Genomic DNA, 23,132 nt, shown 5'->3' with positions numbered 1-23,132 from the left:
CAGCACCGGGAGCTGTCCGCAAACTGTCCAGCACCACAGCCAATTACAGACATCTCGTTTCTGCTCAGTCTCTGTGGCCATTCTCCAGGTGTGATGGGGCTATACAAAAACTGTACTGGATACTAGTGAAACAGAAGGAAAGCGGAATATATTTTTACGAGTGTAAACGTGAATCTACAAATGAAAATCAACAGTGACTAAATGTTTGGTTAACTATACCAAACATGAAGGTTTTAGCCTCCAGAGCAAAGGAAGGTCGTAATAAATGGAGAGATGTATGTTAGCTTTAATATACTCGTGCTTTTTAAACAAATATAATTTGACGCAATGATGAGTTGTAAAATGAATGATCTTTTAAAATACCCACATTCATTTACAATTGTGTTTGTTTGTTTATGACCCCTGAATGCAATGTAAATTAACAGTGGTTGATTGGCATCAATATAGCCAAATACGAATTTGAAATTGTTCATATTGAGTCCCCTCAGGGCATCCCATGTCCCAATCCACTGGAGTACTTATCATGCCTCACTCACTGCTAGCCTGGCAGCATTTCTAAAGAAAGCTCTCTGTATCTTCTAAATGTTGCTTAATATAGCACAATTTGTGTATTGTTATTTTGGGGAATCAAAACAGATTATTTTTGCATATCTCTCTTTTTGTGTTTTCTGGTTTATTGACTTAACAACTGTCATAGTTTTTTTTTACTTGTGTATTTATATTAAAATGAACTATTGTCTTGAACTTATACTTCATAAATATTAAAAGATATTAAATGGAATAAAACCTAGCGAACCTTCTCCCGTGGTACAACTGTCATTTGTCCCAAGGCTACACCCTGGATGTCCACGCTACGTTAGCAATTCATTGAAACTCACCAGTTGAAATGAATGAATTAGCACCTCTGTCCGGTACGAAAGGAATCTAATTTATAATCTAATTACGATGTTTTCAGGGACCAAATTAGCATTTCTTGATTTGCATATCTGGGTAAATATGCAAATCCATTTGCTGTTTTTTGCCTTTTCATTCACAGAAGAGTGGCTATAAATGTCACTGCTTGAAAAAGGCAGGACATAATTATTCTGTGAATATGTCGTAGGTTTGGGCCAATGGGTTCTCCTGACTCCCAGAGAGTGAGTGTGTTGGCTGAGAACACGGCTGTCCTGCATCCCAACTCATTTATCTTCCCGACCATGCTGCTCAACATAGTTCAAAGCCCAGCCAGCAAAACAGTCTTAATTAACTGTGTGCGCTCCAGTTCAGCAGCCTTCCTCTTTACTCTACTATCTAGGTAGCCGATACAGATAAACCACAGTCACACAGACTGGTGGACCCGAGGAGCCTTGACTAGCTTGCTCCTGGAGGACAGATGGAACGATGCCTTGATTCCTGGGTTAAATACAGCGGTGCACTGCTCTCCGCTAGCAAGCACCCTTTCTCCCTATCACACTCCCTCCCCTCACTCCCACACTCCTGAGACCCAGGGCCCATGGGAAGTACTGACGCCGGGAGCAGACAGTCTGCAGCCCAGAATAAATGTAGGCGATAGAGAGAGAGAGAGAGAGAGATGGAGAGATATGGAGGGGGGGTGGATGGATAAGGGGAGAGAGAGAGCAGTAGAGCTAAATTGTGAGGGAGAGAAACATATGTGTTTAACTCAAATACATACAGTACATGTACACAGCAGGAGAAAGAGAGAGAAAGAGAGAGAAAGAGAGAGAAAGAGAGAGAACAAATTGAGCCTAGGACCGAGAGAGAGAAATAAAAAAAGAATTACATCCCTCGACCCTCACTCTCTTTCTAGCACACACGCTCACACACATACATGCTATTAAACAAACTCTCTCCCTCTCTCTCACACACATACACACACACACACACACACACTTAACAGACACACGCTTGCTTTAGGGTACCAGGCAGCTGGGCGTTCTGTCTCCTTTGTTGTTTTTTTGGAATTCGTCAGTCTCGTTGAGGAGTCTGTCTGCATGCGTGGCTGTTTGAGGATGCCAGCGACACTACGGTAAGCCACACACTTCTCCTTGTCTCCCTGTATTCTCTCCTCCGTCGCCACCTCTCCGTCTCACTGGGGTAGCTAGCCCCTGCCAGGCAGTCCGTTTGCCTCCTCTCTCCCTCTCTCTGCCACTCTCTCCTCTCGGCTGCGCTCTCTCTCTCTCTCTCGCCATACTTCCCTTCCTTGCCTATCCTCCATCACTTGCTCTCTCTCTCTCTCTCTCTCTCTCTCGCCCTCCGCTTCGCCTCATTGGTGCTGCCCTGATTCCTTTTTTCCATTAAGCTCCAGGCCCATTGGTTGCCTGCCTTCAACCATTATCTCCTCTCCTCCTTCCCTCTCCCTCTTTCTGTCTCTTCTTTCACTCCTATCTCTTTCCCTTGTTCCGTCGTCTCCAGCGCACTCTGAAGTCGTAAAAATGATTTGCAAACAGGAGATGAGGAGAAGTTAGCAGGGAGCACTGAGTGTGTTTGAGGGGTCAGAAACGAGTAACAGAAAATAGAAGTAGCGAGGAAGCAAGACAAAGATAGACAGAAAGTAATAAAGAAAAAAGTCAAAAAGAGAGAATAAAAAGAAAGAACATTAAGAAAGATTAAAAGAAAAGACAGAAAAGAAGTGAAGACAAAGGAAAGAAAGTCAAAAAGGACGAGCATACTGGAGCATTAAAAAGTTTGAGAAGACTGCATTCTGAGGCTGGTGGGTTGCATCTTTCCTTCTTGTGAGTGAATTGACTTATATCAACATTACCTTTGATAAGAGTGCATTGCCACAAGGAAGTTACAGTAAACAACTGAGGTGGATATTAGTTAGGAATTACTGAACTAATGACACTGGCTTAAAAAGAAATAATTGTTGAGTGTCATGTTTAACAGATGATTTAGATATGTTTGAGTTATTATATTGGATTTCTACTCTAGTTGTGCTTCACTTTGTGAGTCCTAATAGAAAGCTGTGCTAAGTTGCTTGAATGACAGGTACAGTGTTGAGCTGCTGCTTTGGGAATGCTTATGCTTTCTGTTGGATTGTTAGCATTCATCTGTTGTCATTAATGTGCTACAGAGTTTGGGAGATTTCATGCTTTCTTTTCAAGGTTATTACAAATTCCTTTGCGACAAATAGCTGTCGTTTTTTAAGGATATACGAAATGTCAGAGCTGAAGTATTGTTTTGAATCCACACATTGCTGAATAGCAATTAAAAGTGTTCAGCAACCTGCTGGTAATGTCTTTTACCTCTGCATGATAGTGCAGATGGGAATAAGTTATTTGGCTGACAGAATGCCTTCTGGACTTTTAACCAGTTTTGTCATTTTGCCAGTATCACCTTGTGTTCTTGTGGAGAGAAACCTTAATATCATTACATGTATCATAGTGGCATGCTGCGTACAGTACAGGGATTCAAATATTACATTGCAGTAATATGAAATCACTCTCACAACTGTGCAGGCTCATGAAGAAACACACACAAACACACACTCACCTGTCCCTTTGGACTCAATAGCTAATATACTTTCTTCTTTATAGTACGGGCTGCTGGGTGGCCCCATGGCATTGAGCACAAGACTGAGACACTGCAACATGTTTCTCTGGCTGTAACAAAACTGACAATCAACACAAAGCCTAGAGAGGAAACAGAAACACTTGTGCCTGTCTACACTTTTTGTTCTCACAAAAAAATACTTTTCTTTTTGATGAAAGCATGCATAAATATTTTCTATTCTGGCAGTGTCGAGTAAATAAATAGATAGCAGAACAAAATATATAATGGCGATGAAGTTTTATTATGATTAATACATTGACTATTTCTGTATAATTTCTATTTCCAATTTCTATTTCATTATGTGAATTATACAATATTCTGTACATAGTATTTATTACTGGAGGTGTTTAATACTGTAGAGGAGGCAGGATAACATGATTCAGCTGAGGCTGCCTGGTGAAAGGATGTTCTGGGTCATTTTTTCTGGTGGCTGAACGAGGAAGGAAATGTCTCGCTTATCATCAGACCTTGTTCACTGTGTTGGTGTGAGCTCCTTGGGGGTGGGGGGGGGGTAGTGAAGGGGGAGAAGGGAGAGAAAGAGGGATATGGGAGATGGGAGATGGGGGGAGGTAGCGGGGGTGGTGGAGTCTGTGCGTGCGTGGGCTCGTGTGTCAACGCGGTACCTAACATGCTTTGCTGTGCTGAAGACAGGGAGACAGCCAAATGTGATTAAATTATAGAGGAATAGCACTCTCACAGTGCAAACAGCTCTCCCTGGGAACCCTCTTCCTGCATATATCCATCCATTCCTACATTCCATCCCTCCTCTCATAGTCACCTTTTCCTCAGCACATGAATGGTCCCAATAATCAAAACAGTATCAGGAGGTAAGATAGAAAACTAGTTACCATCTTGGGTCATTCTTGTCCACATTACTGTCCATTTATATGTGAATGGATTTTATTACAATAAATTCCAGTGATATCAAAGTTAATTTTGCAGGTTTTAATCATTTAGTGAATTAATTTAGTTATTACATTCTTTTAGATAAAATAATAAAAAAACGTGGTTTTGTTGATTGAGTGCCTTTGGTGAGTCTGTATTCAATGACAGGTTTTGTTGATTAAAGGTCGGCTATCATGGGAAGAGCGTATTAGTGCTTAAACTCTCTTTAATGATTTCTTAATAAACAACATCAGCACAGAATAACCTCTGAACCATTGTCAACATTTTCTGTGATTCTATTCCTGGCAACTGGAGAAGTAGTTATGATCTCCATAACAACCACTGCATCACTTCATCACGGTCTGTGTGTGTGCGGGTGTATGTGTGTGTGTGTGTGTGTGTGTGTGTGTGTGTGTGTGGTAATGAAAATGAAGGAATGTGTGTTTGGTATAGTGGGAATGGTGGAATGTGTAATTTAGATCTACATGTACATGTGGGGACCAGATACATTTTTAGGCATTATGGGTTAGGTGTAGGCACCAGGGCTAGGTAAAGTCTAAGCATAAACTTTAGGGTTAGGGTCAGTTTTTAGGCATATTAGGTTAGTGAGGTTAAGGTTCGGGGAGAAGGAACATAGACAATTGTTTTTCTGGTCCCCACAAGTTTAATCCCCACACCTAAGCACACCAGTGAATGAGCAGTTAAATGTCCTTTGGGAATTCTTTACACGCTAACCCTACTGAAACGTATATCTACACAACAATTCCTGTCAGTGTTAACTACGGGCATGCTGGTTAGCTTTTCTGAACTGACAATGGTAATGCTAGTTAGCTTGTCTGCGTTGTTGATGGTAAGGCTAGTTAGCTTGTCTTTGTTGACTATGATAATGTTAGTTAGCTTACGTTTGTTGTTGATGGTAATGCTAGTTAGCCTCCCTGTTCTGACTGTGGTAGCGCTAGCTTGCCTGAAGTAAGTTAATCTTGGTTAACGCAGATGGTCAATTAGGTTCTGGGTCGAAATGGGTATCATGGGCAAAATCTCCCCTTCTGAAAGTTAAAAGGTACTAAAATCGGGGAATTTGGGAGTTGTCCAAGACACAGGAAATAATGTTACTTGTTTTGTCACTGGAAAAAGCTATTGTATCATCACAGAGCTGCGGTATCATGTATGTTAATGTCGGATGTACACAAAATATTACAATTAAAAAAATCTCCCATGTTGCTCACTTGATAAAATAGTGGTGCTTGTAATGCTAAGGTTGTGTGTTCGAGTCCCACAAGTATACACTCACTACTGTATGTTGCTCTTGCTTAGAGTGTCTGCTGAATGACTGAAAGACAATCATAAGTCGTCTCTTTGTGCTGGGTAGTTATGCCACAAAGCAGCAAGCTAGCACATTTTTTATTGTCTAATATTGTTTACGTTAGGATGAATGTGGGTTAACACTGCCTAGTCTGTTTGACATGGACAAGTCTGAGTTGAGTGGTCACATGTCTGTGTCTGTGTTATTATGAGTTGATGAATAAGCCCCTGAGCGAGGGTGTTTCTCCCCATAGAGCGTGTTAACCCTGGGCCACCCAGTGGCCTATCTACACCACCCAGTGGAGGATCACACCACCCCCCTGTGGAGACAGCAAATAGGCTTACATCCCAGCTAGCTAGCCCCCCCAGAGCACACCCATGCCATGGCATATTATCACTCTGACTCAGGAATGTACTTATATTTACTGTCCGTCGGCCAGGATGATGAGGGACGGAGGAGGTTGATGATTCATTACTGGGATCAAATCGGCTGTGGTCACGATTCATTGAAACACTTCCGCAGCATTTTCCTTCAGTTGCTCTTCATTTTTGTTCCCTATAGCAAATGTTACTCACGCGTTTTGTCAAGAAAAGCTTCATTTGTGACCGCTGATGTGATCTTCGATGCTGTTGATGTGCGCTTGCCTTGACGGACTGATCCAAGGTAAGTTCTGCAGCTTTATCACTGATCCTTCTATAATGGCAGAACAGTGCATCCAGTGGGCCTCGTTGATTCATGACGGCTGTGGGTGAGCTTTATAGGCAGCAGCGTAGTACGCTGCATCCTTTGCCTCGGAAAGCCATCCAAGGTCGGTCTTGGTCGGTCCCTGGATGAGAAACCAGATGCTGCTGGAATTGGTGTTAAAGGTCTGCTATGGGACACTATTCCCTCAGTCCTAAAAAAAATCTAATTACACTGCCCCAGGGCGGTGAAGGGGACATTGCCCTGTGTAGGCTAACATCTTTCGGACTGGACATAAAACGTACCTTGACACGTTGTCACCACTAAAACTCCTATAGCACACAGTTCATAATTCAGGGTGCTAACCCAGGTCATCATACCATACAGGCCCCCAGCTTGTTCATTCATCCACCCCATGTATGCATGTCACTCTGAATAAGTGTCAGCTAAATTACAAAAATTAAGAAGAAAATGTCTGTATCGGTAAATGGTCTTATTTTACCAGAAGTATCTGGTTTAATAGTGCAATAGATGCTGTTTTGGAATCTGTCTGAGAACACACTTCCTCATGGCCACAGTAGCTCCATACCTCCCTGGCTTCCAGGGGGGAAACATGATGTATTTCTTGGTGAGCAGGCCAATTAAAAACCAATCAGGCCCGTTGGAGCGCGCGCGGGGTAATGTGGAAAGCCAGGAGAGTTGAGGAGTGCAGTGATTAATGGACACTTTCTCCTTGTGGCATAACAGGCTCCCATGCCACATGCATTCATCACCAAGAACACCAGTCACCTGCGCAGGGCTAGGCTGACACCCACACTCATCCGCCGCTGTCGCTACCATTCACATCTGCATTAGTCACACGGGCTGTGGCTGGTGATAATGCAGTGGACAGGGGCTCCACTGGTCGCATTTCTACCCAACTGGCCGTGATGGGATGCACCATCTCTAGGGAAGCGGCTGTACCGGTGACGTCACCCCACCCGAGGTTCACGTGCTGTACTGGGCGCTCCTTTCTCGGCGTTAATAATCGGATGTATTTTGACGTGCCGAACCAACCCAGCGGACATGCCTGCGTCGGCCTGACAGGGGCTGAATGACTGGCCCCGGTGCGTTGTGCCCAGTGTGCCCCAAGCGTAGTTACGTCAGGCCTCACTTTGCCTGAAATAACCCCATATTTTCCTGCCCATTATAGGCCCTTTGCTGGTTAGACAATGGACCTATGTAAGATGCCCACATTTGGTCATTTGGTGCCACGTTTGGTGCCACTGCTCATTTGCTCCACGCCAGCCCCTAGGCAGACTAAACCATTACAAATGATCAAATGACGGACAACAACGCTGTCGTTGTAATAATCCTCCGAAAAAAGTACTGCATATGTTTTAGCAGATAATTTATTTTCCGTTAAATGTCACCTCACATCCAACTGTTTCTGTCTTCCTAATCGGCAATGTAAAATAAGCCAGAACTGGTGCAGGCTAGCCCTCCCTGGCCTGGAGTGGGTTTGGCGTGGGCTTGCCTGTGCTTACCTTGCAGAACAAACACCAACAATAGTGTCATGTTGTACTGGGATTCTGAGGTAAATAGCCTGTTTATGTCTGACCCTGTGGTGCCATTGTCAGTCTGCCCGGCGTTCAAGCCAACTATTGTATTAAGAGTGAAACTGTTCCGTTTCTGGAGCTAGACTGACCTATTTCACTCAGGCAGACAGCCAACCCCCCCCACCCCCCCCCTAAAACTATATATATATATATATGTGTTTTGGTAATCAAACCGGTTGCTTTAGATTTACATGTTTGTTTGTTTTATGGATTGCTGTAGCCAGGCAACACTAAAATAATTATGTTCTTAACATAGTTTAGCTTCCTACAATTAAGGACATATTTGCCACACAGAGAACTTGACATTTGACAAAAGGCTACTGGAACTGCTGGCCAGCGGTGGTGTTTTTGTAAAATATAAATGTTGTGATAATCAGTAGTTAACAGAGGTCTAAGTGGTCAATAGGTTAGGGTTATCATTCACGTGGGAGCCTCCTTGTCTCACCCACACAGGAAGCAGCAAGAGAGATAGAGAGGCACCTCTAAGATCTCACAGAAATGCTAATCCCAAAATTCCTGTTGAATTTTAACCTTTTCCGAGTTGGTGTCTGATACATTTCAGGTGTGTGTTTCTGTCACTTGAAAAAGAGGAAAGAGAAAGGATACAAAGAAATGAAAAAAAAGAAAGTAATCCTCCGTACCTCGTGCTGGGTTGGGGGAGAAGTGTGATATTGGAAAATGATTTGAAAACACCCATCCATTATTCATTAGCCAGATTGGGGAGGGCGCCCACTCCTTATTTGTGCCTGGTCTTTAAATCAGATTTGTCGGTTTTGATCAATGTAAAATCTCCCAGTTGCACTGCAGCAATATTGGGGGGATATTGCACTGACTAATGAGTAATTGATAACGGCAAGTGACACCAGTTGGGATGAAACTAGTGAATGTGAGAGTGAAGGGGGATTGTCTGTTGAATATCGCTGTGTATATAGTCAATACGTGTTTTTTTTTTCTAATTTGATGTAACTTTCACCTACGTAACAAACAAGAGGGGAGTGAAAGCTAAACACACGACCGTGTTGCATGCAGAACACAAGATGTGTGTGTGTGTGTGTGTGTGTGTGTGCATGTGCGTGCCTATCCGGGCTCTTGGATGGGATGGTGTTTGAGTCATAGTGTATCTCTGAGGGTGGCCTGACCCCAGCCTTCAACTCTGGTCCAAAGGACGACAGCCAATGAGAGGAGTCACAGGATGACAGGACAGCAGCACTCACTAGTCTCCTCTAAGAATGACCGGCTTCACACAAACCCTCACAATGCATCTGTGCAAACAAAACAAAGCTACATATTTTCACTTCAGATAAACACTTTTATTTGCATCAAGTGCATGCTCTATGTATCAAGTGCATGCTCTATGTATCAAGTGCATGCTCTATGTATCAAGTGTGTGCTCTATGTATCAAGTGCATGCTCTATGTATCAAGTGCATGCTCTATGTATCAAGTGCATGCTCTATGTATCAAGTGCATGCTCTATGTATCAAGTGCATGCTCTATGTATCAAGTGCATGCTCTATGTATCAAGTGCATGCTCTATGTATCAAGTGCATGCTCTATGTACATGTAAACAGTGATATTTAACGGTTGAGTTCAGACTTCCAAGTTTAAGGGTTAAGGTTTGGGAAAGGGTTAAAACCCCCAGAAACGATTGCCTAGTGTTGGGACATGGAGCTTGTGCTAATCCACCATCCCGTCTATATCCCCTAGCAAGCTGCAAGTCTATTTTAGGGTAATAAACATCACTGGTTCTCCTAAAGGCCGCTTTAAAAGGTATATATCGACCTCCTGGGGACTTTGAAAGGAAGATATCGACGTCCTGGTGACTTGGACAATAGTCAAATTTTCATGGCAATCTGGAGTGATCCTCCACACACACACACACACACACACACTCTCACAGACACACGTATACACAAACACACAGACGCACATACACACTCACCGACACACACCGTTCTAATCAATAGAGTAACTGGTTCTAGACAGGGAGTCTTTGTTTGTCCAACAAAAAGTTTTCATGATTTGGGTTCAATTTTGACCACTTACAGGCTGCCTCGACTAGACAAATCAAACTCTGAACTGTGGAATGCTGCTATGTTCGTTTCAGGCAACAATTGGATAGCACTTATTTTTGATTATGTGTTGTTTTTTTTTGCAGTGTCAGAACTGTCATTGAATTGTGTAAGATTGTGCTGTTGAGATTAAGCGATTGATTTGTTTCTAAGCCTCTTTTTGCAGTCATTCATTGGGGCAAGATACTTGCAGTTTAAAAACTCAATATATTGGTAAATCCAAAGCAGACACACAATAAGATAATAAATCACAATAAAACTCTTGACAAAGTTTGTGAAAAAGTTTGTGAACAACTTAGCATGCATAAAACCAACAGCATCAAAAGACTCAAGGCAGCTTCCAAAAATATTTGTTTTTATTTTAAACTGTTCAAACAGAGAACCGTTTAAAATACTGCAGAGATGTGAATGGTTGCCCGGTTGCGGTAGACTAAATCTTTTGTTGCAGCATTACAACGCTTGGCATCACATAACATAACACCTCGGTAATAACCAGGGCACAGGTTCCATTTAACACTTGACTCTTCAGCGACGTGTGCTAACAGCTTGTCATCAAACTGAGGGAGGGCTTTAAGGTGAAGATGCTGAGTTTGGCGTAGGGTCTAAAGGAGAAAATGTGGAGTTGTGGGGGGGGGCATTGACGTGAAGTTGTGGAGTTAGGGGAGGGGCCTAAAGGTAAAGATGTGGAGTTGGGGGGAGGGGCTTCAAGTAAACATGTGGAGATTAGGGTCTTAAAGTAAGGAAGACGACCTTACACGTACTTATAGTGGGATGATTCCAAGAACCACTGAAGTAAAATACATACCATACATAAAGTGCCATGTACATTACTAATCACACTAACACATGTTATGCACTTAATGAGGATGCTGACGTAGCACATACAACCTAGCAGGTGTTGCCTCAATATCATAGACAGACCTACCCGCTCATTAATGAAAAAGGCCAGTTATAAAAACCTATTTGACAATGTTCTATGACTTGTATTGGCTCTGACTACCTTTGTGACAGTAGCTACAGATGCAGGCCAAGCACCATATGAAATTCCTCCTTAACCTCCATTAATGCAGTGATGACTGCAGTACCCTTCAACATGCTACAGTGGATGTACAGTAAGTCTACAAATATCATCTCATGGGGGATTCAAACTCACACAGCAAGTAGTGACACTGGGCGTCTCTCACTGTGAGCTCATTACCCTGACAGACCCTCGTGTGCTGAAACATGATCCATTTGCCGAACTCACTGGTGGATCTTTGGTGATGCTGCTATGCAAATCGAATTGGTCGACTAAAATCTACTGTACATACCGTCTACTAAATACAATATATAATATTTCTGTGACGGGTACTCAAGGACTGGAGCTGGGAACCTCTGTGCTACAGGCCAGAGACAGCTCCTGAAAGTAGGGCAGTTCCACCTGGTACCTGGGGGCCTCACCCAGATCCCCAGAAACTGCTGAGACCGCACGACCAGGCCCCCTTTCCACCCGTCCGTCTCTCCTCCACTCCCTTCCTCTCCCAGGCTCCACGTACCGCCGTGCAGCGGCTAGAACTGCAGACACGTTCCCTTCCCTGGTGTGTGTCCACGCAAATATAAATGAGGAAAGGAGACGTCTATTCACGTTTCATTCTAAACATTATGTTAGGAATGGTCTCACCTCTCTGCTTCCGTACATTCTGTGGATCTCTTATGGCACACAGCACACTGCTGTAGTTTATTATAGCATACTGCTATAGTTTATTTGTAAATACATCCTGGATTTTTTCGCCGTCTCCTTCATCCTATAATAAGGTTGCTGCCACACTCTTGTAGTGACCTATTTTTCCCGCCTCTCGGCCCAACATCTTTGGATGTGAGCTGTTCCAAAATAGCTCTGTACAGGAAAGCATGGCGAGCTCATTGCCATCTTACATAACAGACTGCTCTTTCTAGAGAGACGTTGCACTGAGCATCAGACAGTAGATGTAACATGCTAAATATGACAGAAAATATATACGCGTGCAGTATATTCATTTATCATATACTGTTTAAAAAAGATGAACGCAGGCAGGACACAGTAAGCTTTGAAAATGCAAACAGATTGGAAATTTCCTTGTGTTATGTCCTCGATTCTCCGTGTTAGTTTTGGCTATCAGGACTGTATTGCCTGCGCTCCTACTTATTTTGTGCCATTTTGTTTGAGCTAATGACGACTGATATTTCAGAAAATCATTGTTTCAATCATTTCTGTGCCTGTACATCAAGGTCCATAATGGAGAAAAATATTGGAGGAACATGAAACAGATGGAACGGATGATTAGCTGATCTCTAAAAGAGCTGTGTGGGCTTTGTAGAGGATGTATATGGCAGAATGATGATTCTCTCCCTGCTCTCGTCTCGTCCTATTTGGTCTGGTAACGCTAAGCCCTCTCTGGGGTTTGGAGGCTCCAGGGCTAATGTGGAGCGTGAAGGACGGTTCAATCTGACACGTTTGCACAGTCCGCCCTGCTAGTGTCCCCTGGTCTTCTTTGCCCCACTCCTACACACACACACACACACACACACAAACACACACACCGGCAAGGTTGCACAAATACCAGTTTAAATTAGATGACTGTCTTTTGAGCATCACTGCCATCATGTGAGCTTCATGGCAATAGGTATAAAAAGCAATCCTGGTTTTGTGAATTTCAGTTTTTTGCCTGTCCTAAACCTCCAGCCCTTATGTTGACCGCTCACAATGAATTACTAAATGTAAAAAAACCTTAGAGATATCGCTGCAGTGGGAGGTTGGTGCACTGTATGACAGACACACCTCAATGCACACACACACACACACACACAAATGTGCTCACACACGTTAACCTAATCCTAACCTCAACACTATAAACCTAAGTATAACTGAACCTAATTAAACCCTAACCTCAACTGTAATGCAAGACCACACATACAGCCTTCAGCAACCTTAATCATATTTTACCTAATCCCTAACCGCTATGCCTGACCCTGACCCTGACCTCTTAAACTGACAAAAATACTCAGTAATCACCCTTGAGTACTAAATTGTTTAAAAACCCTCCCAGGTTTCTTAAAAGGTAAAATACAAGACAATGATTAATAAATATATATTATTACTGGTAAATTGCAATTTCTTAATAAAACATTCTACAGCTTCCAAACATTGTGTGGTTAAAAGGTTCAGTCTATAATTTATTTGTATCTCAATAGTGTCTTGTATCCAGGCAGATCAAACATGTCTTTACAAGCCTCTGACTCCAGATCATACTGAATGCTGGGACACGAAGGGGGTAAATCTAAGCCTATTACTGAGGTCAAAATTAGCCAGAATGGAAATGGTGCAGTCAAAAAAGAACATCAGATGTATGATATATACCTAATGTCTTGGTGAATGTGAATGATGACAATGGAATGTTGTAGCGTTAATCCAAAATAAGGGTTCCTAGCTAGATGGTCCTACAGTGTTCTATAATTTCCCATCTAATTCTACATCATTCATAGCGTGTTTTTGGGTTGTTGCATGGAAGTCCATGGAAAAGGGGTGAGTTGTTGCTGCTACATGTGCTGTTTACGCTCTTCTAAAGGACAAACCTCCAAGATCTTGGGTTGGCTACCAATCACCCATTGATTAACTCATATCTCTGCAGGGAAATGTGAGTGTCTGGGTTGGTATTTATTTGAGTGGTCAGGGAACTAATGTTAGGCCACAAAAACATTTGACATAGTGGTCTGGAATAGCGACAGAAGTCAAAAATGACAAAAACTCAATACATGACGTTGATTTCTTTTAAGCATTCACATTTATTTTAGTCAAAGAAAACAACTTGTAACACGATTCACCCACCCCAGGGAAATGTGCGTAATATGACATAATTCAATGGAAAACAGTTACACTTAGAATAAGACTAAATCAGCCACATACATCCTCTTCCACAATGACATGTTTTCCAACTATTTTAAGCACGGAGAGGGTTCAGAATGCTCCTAAACACAACGTGGTGCTCTGGACCAGACTGGGTCCGTACGAGAGTGACCGAACGACGGCCCTACATAGTAGTCAGGAACAGCATCTCACCCCTCTTACGGAGCAGTATATTAGGCCTGACGTGACTGAGGCTCAGTATGGCACGACGGCCTCTCTGTCCCCTCACTGCAGTATGGGGAGGGCTGCCTATAAGGCAGGGGCACACACACACACACAGTGGAGTGAGGGCCTGACTGGTGTTGGCTGTGCGTGACTGGCAGGACACACCTGTCACCAGTGGTATATAGACATGTGCCTGATGCTGTCTGACGGCTGGCTAGGCTAGGATGTTGTGTGACAACTGTACGTGTGTGTGTGTGTGTGTGTGTGGTGACCGTCTGGGTGAGTCACTGAGGAGGAGCCTCTGCTCCTTGGCTTCCCCTCACAAGTTACTAGTCTGTATTTTTGTTTGTCTGAGGGTGTGTGTATGTGATTATGAGGGTGTGTAAATGTAAGTGAGTGTGTGTGTGTGTGTGCGTGCGTGCCCGCCACAATGTCGTGGAGGTACTGCATTCGTCTTACAATGCCGCTGCAATTGACAGCGGCATTATTCAGTATGATAATGTGTGAGTGGAGCAATAACAGCGTACTGTATTTCAGAATCAGAGCACGCAGCTTAAATCTGTTTTAGCAACACACTTCATACAGACTGATTATCATGCAAATTGCGGTGCTGCAAGTGTGCGATTTAGTAAATTGGCGCGTACAAGCTAAGCTAAGCTTATAGCATCATTTCGTACAGCGCAGATATTTAGCCGTTTTATACTTCGCCACAGAGTGACAGAAGTATAAAATCCCCGACACCACAGAGCAGCCAGCTAGGACAGATGTGACCTCCACAGCCTGACACATGCACAGGATTAGATATGCACAGCGGCTTCCAGCATTACCTTGCATGTATAATTAGCCGATATGCTGCTTGCAGCTGATAATTCTACGAAACAATGTTTTTCGGGGGAGAGCGACCAATTCCCAGTGAAGTGTGAAAAAGAGTGATTAAAAAGGCCATGATTGTAAGCCAAAGGCGTCCTCTCTGCTCCGCTCTGCCCAGATCAGACACACAGAGGAAGGACAACATGAAGCCACACAGGCTCACACATTCGTACGTCCATTTTACACTCTCTCTCATGGTGACAGAAGGACCTCGGTCCATGGCAGGAGAGGATTCAGTTAACAAATCCACAACTGAAAAAACTAAACATAACATGGAATTCGATCAACACAGCCGACATATTCACAGTGTCACTTAATCACCTGCCATTCAAGGACACCTTTCTATCCCAAATCTCACAGAACAGTAAGCATAAATAAATTAGAGAAAAAAGACAAGTATTGCTTATTTGTGCTTTGTACTGTGAGTAGCTTTGTGCTAGTTAATTTGCACAACTTCCTGCCGGTCATTAGTGACATTCACTGATTGAGATTCGATTAGTATTATAGATATACAGTACTGTATAGGGGTGGCTTGAAGAGGCGTACAAAGTCACTTTCCTTTCAGCAGAGCAGAGGAGGATATTCTCTCTGGTTTCATTCTGTCCACTGAGGCCTTCAGTATGGAACATACAACCCTGATTGCAGAGAGAGGGAGGGAGAGATGAAGTGTGTGTGTGTCTTTGTGATTGTTTGTGTGTGTGTGTGCGTGTCTTTGTGATTGTTTGTGTGTGTGTGCTGCAGCAGGAGACTCGCCCAGGGAGGGAGGGAGGGATGTAGGGAGGAATAGGGGAGTTAGGGGTTTCAGAAGTGAGTTATCTGACTAGTGTGTTGATCTCAGACTATCTAATCACAGCTTCAGCAGCTCCAGCAGGCTGGAGTTGGTTCTCTCCTTCAACCCTTGTTTGTGTGCCCTCTACCTGGGTGGAACTCCTCTCTAGACTCCTCCACCATCAGTCCTGTGCGACATTTCCAGGGGCCCTAACTATGGGTTAAGGGGCACTGACAACATGTATGGGAGGGCACTCTGGCTTTCCCTTGGTCTGTATGTCGTGGCGCGCCCAGCTCAGTAATTGGGCTTGACTGTTATGAGGGTTTGGATGCAAAGTCTCCCAGGGCCCAGCTGTGTGGCGGGGGGGAGGAGGGGGCGGTTAACTCTTTCCTGGCATCTGCCTCTTTCATCTCCGGCTGCCCTGGTACTGAGGAGAGATAGCGAGGAGGAGAGCGCCGGAGCTAAAGGGGGGGCTGGTTTTATTAGTCGTGGCTAAAAACAGACGCGGCTCGCGAGGCGCACACAACAGACGGTTATACACTGGCACACTGAGGAGCACAACACAGCACATCTGCCTCTTCTCCATGTGAAGAGAGAGTATAGGATAGCAGGGAGAGGAAAGGAGGAAGAGAATGAGAGCGACTGAACAATGAGTGACACGTTTTCCGCGTTCATCGTTAAAACTCTCCATATCTATCTATCTACGTTCATATATCTCCATATATACGTCTGTAACTCTCTTTCTATCCCTCTCTATCTATATTTACCAATAAGGCACAAAGGGGTGTGGTACATGACCAATACACCACGGTTAAGAGCTATTCTTACGCAGGACACATTGCGGAGGGCCTGGACACTGTTCAGTTGTGGTATATTGGCAATACATTACAAACCTCCAAGATGCCTTATCGCTCTTTTAAACTGGTCACCAAGGCAATTACAGCAGTAAAAACTGACTTGAGGTCATAGCCGTGGTATACGGTCTCAAAGACCACAGCTATCAGCCAATCAGCATTCAGGATTATAAGCACTTTCATTTATCTACAGTATACACTCACCTAAAGGATTATTAGGAACACCTGTTCAATTTCTCATTAATGCAATTATCTAATCAACCAATCACATGGCAGTTGCTTCAATGCATTTAGGGGTGTGGTCCTGGTCAAGACAATCTCCTGAACCAAAGCGTGGCATGGTTGTTGGTGCCAGACGGGCCGGTCTGAGTATTTCACAATCTGCTCAGTTACTGGGATTTTCACGCACAACCATTTCTAGGGTTTACAAAGAATGGTGTGAAAAGGGAAAAACATCCAGTATGCGGCAGTCCTGTGGGCGAAAATGCCTTGTTGATGTTAGAGGTCAGAGGAGAATGGGCCGACTGATTCAAGCTGATAGAAGAGCAACTTTGACTGATATAACCACTCGTTACAACCGAGGTATGCAGCAAAGCATTTGTGAAGCCACAACACGCACAACCTTGAGGCGGATGGGGTACAACAGCAGAAGACCCCACCGGGTACCACTCATCTCCACTACAAATAGGAAAAAGAGGCTACAATTTGCACGAGCTCACCAAAAGTGGACAGTTGAAGACTGGAAGAATGTTGCCTGGTCTGATGAGTCACGTTTTCGTTTGAGATATTCAGATGGTAGAGTCAGAATTTGGCATAAACAGAATGAGAACATGGATCCACATCATGCCTTGTTACCACTGTGCAGGCTGGTGGTGGTGGTGTAATGGTGTGGGGGATGTTTTCTTGGCACACTTTAGGCCCCTTAGTGCCAATTGGGCAGAGTTTTAATGCCATGGCCTACCTGAGCATTGTTTCTGACCGTGTCCATCCCTTAATGACCACCATATACCCATCCTCTGATGGCTACTTCCAGCAGGATAATGCACCATGTCACAAAGCTCAAATCATTTCAAATTGGTTTCTTGAACATGACAATGAGTTCACTGTTCTGAAATGCCCCCCACAGTCACCAGATCTCAACCCAATAGAGCATCTTTGGGATGTGGTGGAACGGGAGCTTCGTGCCCTGGCTGTGCATCCCACAAATCTCCATCAACTGCAACATGATATCCTATAAATATGGGCCAACATTTCTAAAGAATGCTTTCAGCACCTTGTTGAATCAATGCCACGTAGAATTAAGGCAGTTCTGAAGGCGAAAGGGGGTCAAACACAGTATTAGTATGGTGTTCCTAATAATCCTTTAGGTGAGTGTATATTACACAGTGCATTTAGAAAGTATTCAGACCCCTTCAGTTTTTCAACATACTGTTACAGTTACAGCCTTTTTTTCATCAGTCTACACACAATACCCCATCATGACCGAGCCAAAATAGTTTTATGAAAAAAAAGATATACCTCAATTACATTAGTTTTCAGAACCCCCCTTTACTCAGTACTTTGTTGAAGCACCTTTGGCAACGATTACAGCCTTGAGTCTTTTTGGTTATGGACCTACACACTTGGCACACCTGTATTTGGGGAGTTTCCTCTCAAGCTCTATCGGGTTAGATGGGGAACATCGCTACACAGCGCAAACTCGTCCTAAAGCCATTCCTGCGTTGTCTTGGCAGTTCCTGTCCTGTTGCAAGATTAATCTTCACCCAAGTCTGAGGTCCTGATCACTCTGGAGCTGGTTTTCATCGTATGATATGGCCGTACTCTTCTGCATTTATCTTTCCTTTCATTGTGACTAGTCTCCCAGTCTATGTTGCTAAAAAAGAGAAATCCCCAAAGCATTAATCTTCCACCACCATGCTTCACTTCAGTGATGGTATTGGCCCAGTGGTAAGCGCTGCCGGGTTCCCTCCAGACATGACACTTGACATTCCGGCCAAATAGTTCAACCTTGGTTTTATCAGATTAGAGAATCCTGTTTCTCATGTCGATTTACATGCACATTGTTAAATGTGCTACACTGATTGCTCTTTTCTCTGGATAACAGGCAACAGAATGTTCCAGCTCCTGTTGCATTTTGACTTACAGGTGGGTATGTTTACAGTGTTTATACATTCTATGTGGGCATAACTTGTGGGTATATGTGACTCCATTATTATCTGCTTGGCAGGAGATTTGAAAGTGCAGCTCCATTTCCACCAAATGTTTTGGTCAGTTTTCACCCTGTCTTCTCTCAAGAGCCTGGTCTGCCAATAGTGCAATTTTTAGTTTGCTGCAATGTTTTCAGATATTCTATCACTGTGTACTCAAAACTATCTATCCATCTATCTGTCTGTCTTTCTGTCTATATGTCTATCTGTCTATCTGTCTATCTATCTAATCTTATTAACTGTCTCTAGCCAGTTAACCCAATATGACACATGGACAACCCTGCTATTGAAAAAGGGTTGTTTTCCAGACTGTCAAAAAATAGAAACGACTCATTGTCCCAACTGCCTCCAAGTCATGGCATGGCCTTTAGGCAAAAGAAATGTAGCATCTCTGTGTTGTATGACATGCCCGTGGGAAGGCTGGAATAACTGCGAGGGCCATTTAGCTGTCTGATGTGTGATTTGGAGGTAGTCTGCCCATCTGTTTCCATTGTAGATCTGCCTCTCCCTCTCTGTTTCCCTCCCTTTCCACTCTTTCTTCACCTGCAGGCACTAAAGCAGGTTAAAGCCTCACTTCAATTCTCATGAGAATAACATCCTGTCAAGTGTAATTTCAGAGTCTCACCACGCAACATTTCATATTTTCTCTCTCTCTCAGTAAGGAATACAGCAGGGCCTTTTGTTCTGCTGCAATTAGAGACGTCCTTGACTGCCACGCCACACTAGCCCCGCATTGTATTGTTGAGAGCAGTCACGCTCTGACTGAGCCGGAAAAGATAGGAGAAAAAAAGAGGAGCAAAGAGGTTTACAACTAGTCTGTGGAATATATTCACGAGCTAGCTAGTCAGAGAGGGAACCATGTTGGAGAGGAGAAACTAGGACAGGAAGCTGGGGGGAGAAACTCTGTGGTAGAACAAGATGAATGTAAGCAGTGGGGGGACCTCTAGAGAATGATGACAACAGCTATGATGATGAAGATAATGATACAAAGGCAGGCAGACATGTAGACAGGTAAACGGACAGAAATACAGGCAGACCGACAGGGAGGCAGGCAGATAAATATACAGACAGAAAGGCAGACAGACGAGCAGAAAGACAGGCGAGCGGACAGACAGGAAGACAGACAGACAGGCAGACAGATGAGCAGACAGGCAGGCAGGCAGGCAAACAGACAGACAGGCGGACAGACAGACAGACAGGCAGACAGACAGACAAGCAGACAGACAGACAGGCTTGCAGACAGACAGACAGACAGACAGGCAGACAGACAGACAGGCAGACAGACAGACAAGCAGACAGACAGACAGGCTTGCAGACAGCAGCAGCATGACTACACAAACCTGGGAAGAGAAGAAACATCACAGCAATGGGAGTGATGACTGCTGAGGACCAGGCTGCTGTTGCTGGCTGAGGATAGATTTCCCCTGGAGGAGTAATGACAGACAAACAATAACACCAACAGACAGACAGACGCACACACACATACACACACAGACACATGCTGAGAGACAGACTGACTGACAGACAGACAGTGTAGGCGGGGGAACAATTATTCCGCAGAGAGGAAGCTGAGGCATGTGGGAGTATGACTGAAAAAAGAGAGATGAAGGGAAAGATGGAGAGAAAATGGAGAGTAAGATGGAGAGAAAGCAAGGGAGGAGAAGACAGAAGGAGACACGGGGGCACAGAGTGACGCATGAAGGAAGAGACAGAGAAGGAGCAAAAGGGGCAGAAACAGGAGGAGAGAGCGGCGCAGCCAGATAGAGAGACAGAGTGAGGCAGGGGAGGGGGGCAGGGGAGTGAGGGGGGCAGGGGAGGGAGGGAGACAGGGGAGGGAGGGAGACAGAGGAGGGGGGCAGAGCACGACTGGCTGGCTGCTGATCTGTGCTCCAGCCTGGCAGAGGAGACTCCTTAGGGATCCAGCTAGAACTCTGCTTCTCCTCCGCCTCTCCCTCCACCAACGAGAGAGTCGGGTGGGGGGGGGGGGCAGAGAAGAGATATGGAGAGAAAAAAGGGGGAGAGAGAGAACAGAGGGTGTAAAGAGAAACAGTGGAGTGAGTCGAAGGGAAGAGAGAAAAGAGAGCATGAGTGTAGAGACGGGGAGAAAGAGGGGAGAGAAAGACAGATATGGGAGACGTACAAAAATAGATGGATAAGAAGGACAGAAGAACAGGGACGATGAAAATACATTGTGTGGGACACAGCATGGAGAAAATATAAAGACAGTATGGAGACAGTACAGAGAAAGTATAGAGACAGCATGCCTTACAGAGTAAGTATAGTGAGAGTATGGAGACGGTATAGCGGAAATATAGAGACAGTATGGAAACAGTATAGAGAATATATAGAGACAGTATGGATACAGTATAGAGAATATATAGAGACAGTATGGAAACAGCATAGAGAATATATAGAGACAGTATGGAAACAGCATAGAGAATATATAGAGACAGTATGGAAACAGTATAGAGAAAATATAGAGACAGTATGGAAAGAATATGGAGACAGTATATAGACAGTATGGAGAGAATATGGAGACAGTATATAGACAGTATGGAGAGAATATGGAGACAGTATGGAGACAGTATATAAACAGTATGGAGAGAATATGTATCAGTAGGGAGACAGTATGGAGACAGAACAGAGACAATATGGAGACTGTATATTAACAGTATGGAGACAGTATATACAGTAGGCAATATAGAGACAATATGCTGACAGTATATGAACTGTAGGGAGACAATATGGAGACAGTATGTATCAGTTGGGAGACAGTGTGGAGACAGAACAGAGACAATATGGAGACTGTATATAAACAGTATGGAGACAGTATACACAGTAGGCAGTATAGAGACAAGATGCTGACAGTATATCAACAGTATGGAGACAATATGGAAATAGTATAGAAACAGTATATAGACAGAATGAAGACAATATGGAGACAGTATATAAACAGTATATAGTCAGAATGAAGACAATATGGAGACAGTATAGAGACAGTATATAGGCAGTATGGAGACAATATGGAAACAATATAGAGACAGTATAGAGACAATATATAGACAGAATGTACAGTATATAGACAGTATATAGACAGTATTTACAGTATGGAGACAGTATATAGACAGTATTTACAGTATGGAGACAGTATATAGACAGTATTTACAGTATAGAGACAGTATGGATCGGTATGTACAGTGAGGCAGAACACTCTCAAACATTTGAAGGACACTGCCCGTGGCTTGGCTGCATGGGGCTCAGTGTACTCCAGGCATTTAGGGGAGGAATGACACAGAGTCTTGTGTGTACGGAGCAGACTGCTACTGCTGACACTAAGGAGGTCAGCGAGAGGGCTCCTCTGAACAACGGACGGCTGTCAATTATGCAACCGGTCTGTAAAGGCATACTTTACCTTAACCGTGTCCATAAGTAATCAAATGCATTGTGAGTGGGCAACAGCTAAACACATGTATTTGCTTTTCAAAAAAAACAATTGTATGATGCCATTCTTTCGTGATTTCGGTGAAGAGCCTAATTATGCTTGTTCAGTTTTTTATCCCTCATTGGAGGTTGGGCTGGGTTAGCGTATGACAACCATGTTAAACAGAGTGTGTGTGTGTGTGTGTTCGGGGGGGGCGGGGTTGTGTCACAGGGAGTTCTGCTGCAGGGCATAAAGCTGCTCCAAATGTCCATCTGCTGAGTTACTGCAGATTCCACAGTCCACCTGAGCCCACTCAGCTACTCCCAACACACACGCAAACATGCACATACGCATCCACATATGCATGCACACACAGACACAAACACACACACGTATGCACATACACAGCTCACGTTGGTGCTGAACATTTGTCCGTAACCATAGGTGAAGTGGAAACCCTCTACCAAAATCTAAAACCCTCTCAATATCGCTCCTGGTCACAATATCGCTCCTGGTCAAATGTCTTCCCCACCTGGACAAATGGCTAATATAGATGTCGATCAGGTGTGAAGATGTCTGCAAATTATAGTTGTACTGTCCAATGTGGCAACCCAGGTACAGTGTATGTGCATTCGGTACTTGTTTACTTGAAGAATGAATATTGAGTGCAGAGACACTATTACTGAAACATCCACTATTCTACAACTGTTCCGTATTCCGGCAGATACCCATTCATGAGCCCACGCACTAAAAAAACTTCACCCTCTCAGAAGACAATAACCTCCATTTAGCAGGCAAATCTCAGCAGAACATCCATATGACAAGTCTTCTGAA

The 23,132-nt window shown here is 43.9% G+C and overlaps 1 protein-coding gene across 10 annotated transcripts in view; it reads left to right on the top strand.

The window, feature by feature from the left end:
- Positions 1-1,939: 1,939 nt before the first annotated feature.
- The window catches only part of myt1lb (myelin transcription factor 1-like, b), a 103,933-nt gene continuing 82,740 nt past the window's right edge, over positions 1,940-23,132 (top strand). For 4 of the 10 annotated variants that reach the window (XM_010879130.4, XM_010879129.4, XM_010879134.3 and 1 more), the window contains exon 1: positions 2,351-2,710. The gene's annotated coding sequence lies outside the window, so the exon portion shown is untranslated. Of the gene's footprint in view, positions 2,027-2,349; positions 2,733-6,327; positions 6,404-23,132 lie in introns of those variants that run through there. The other 6 variants (XM_010879136.3, XM_010879135.3, XM_010879133.3 and 3 more) reach the window with 4 other exon arrangements.

Source organism: Esox lucius, chromosome 15, assembly GCF_011004845.1.
Source record: "Esox lucius isolate fEsoLuc1 chromosome 15, fEsoLuc1.pri, whole genome shotgun sequence".
Lineage (NCBI taxonomy): Eukaryota > Metazoa > Chordata > Actinopteri > Esociformes > Esocidae > Esox > Esox lucius.
Note: the sequence above shows the minus strand (reverse complement) of the source record. Positions and strands in the feature narration are given on the sequence as shown.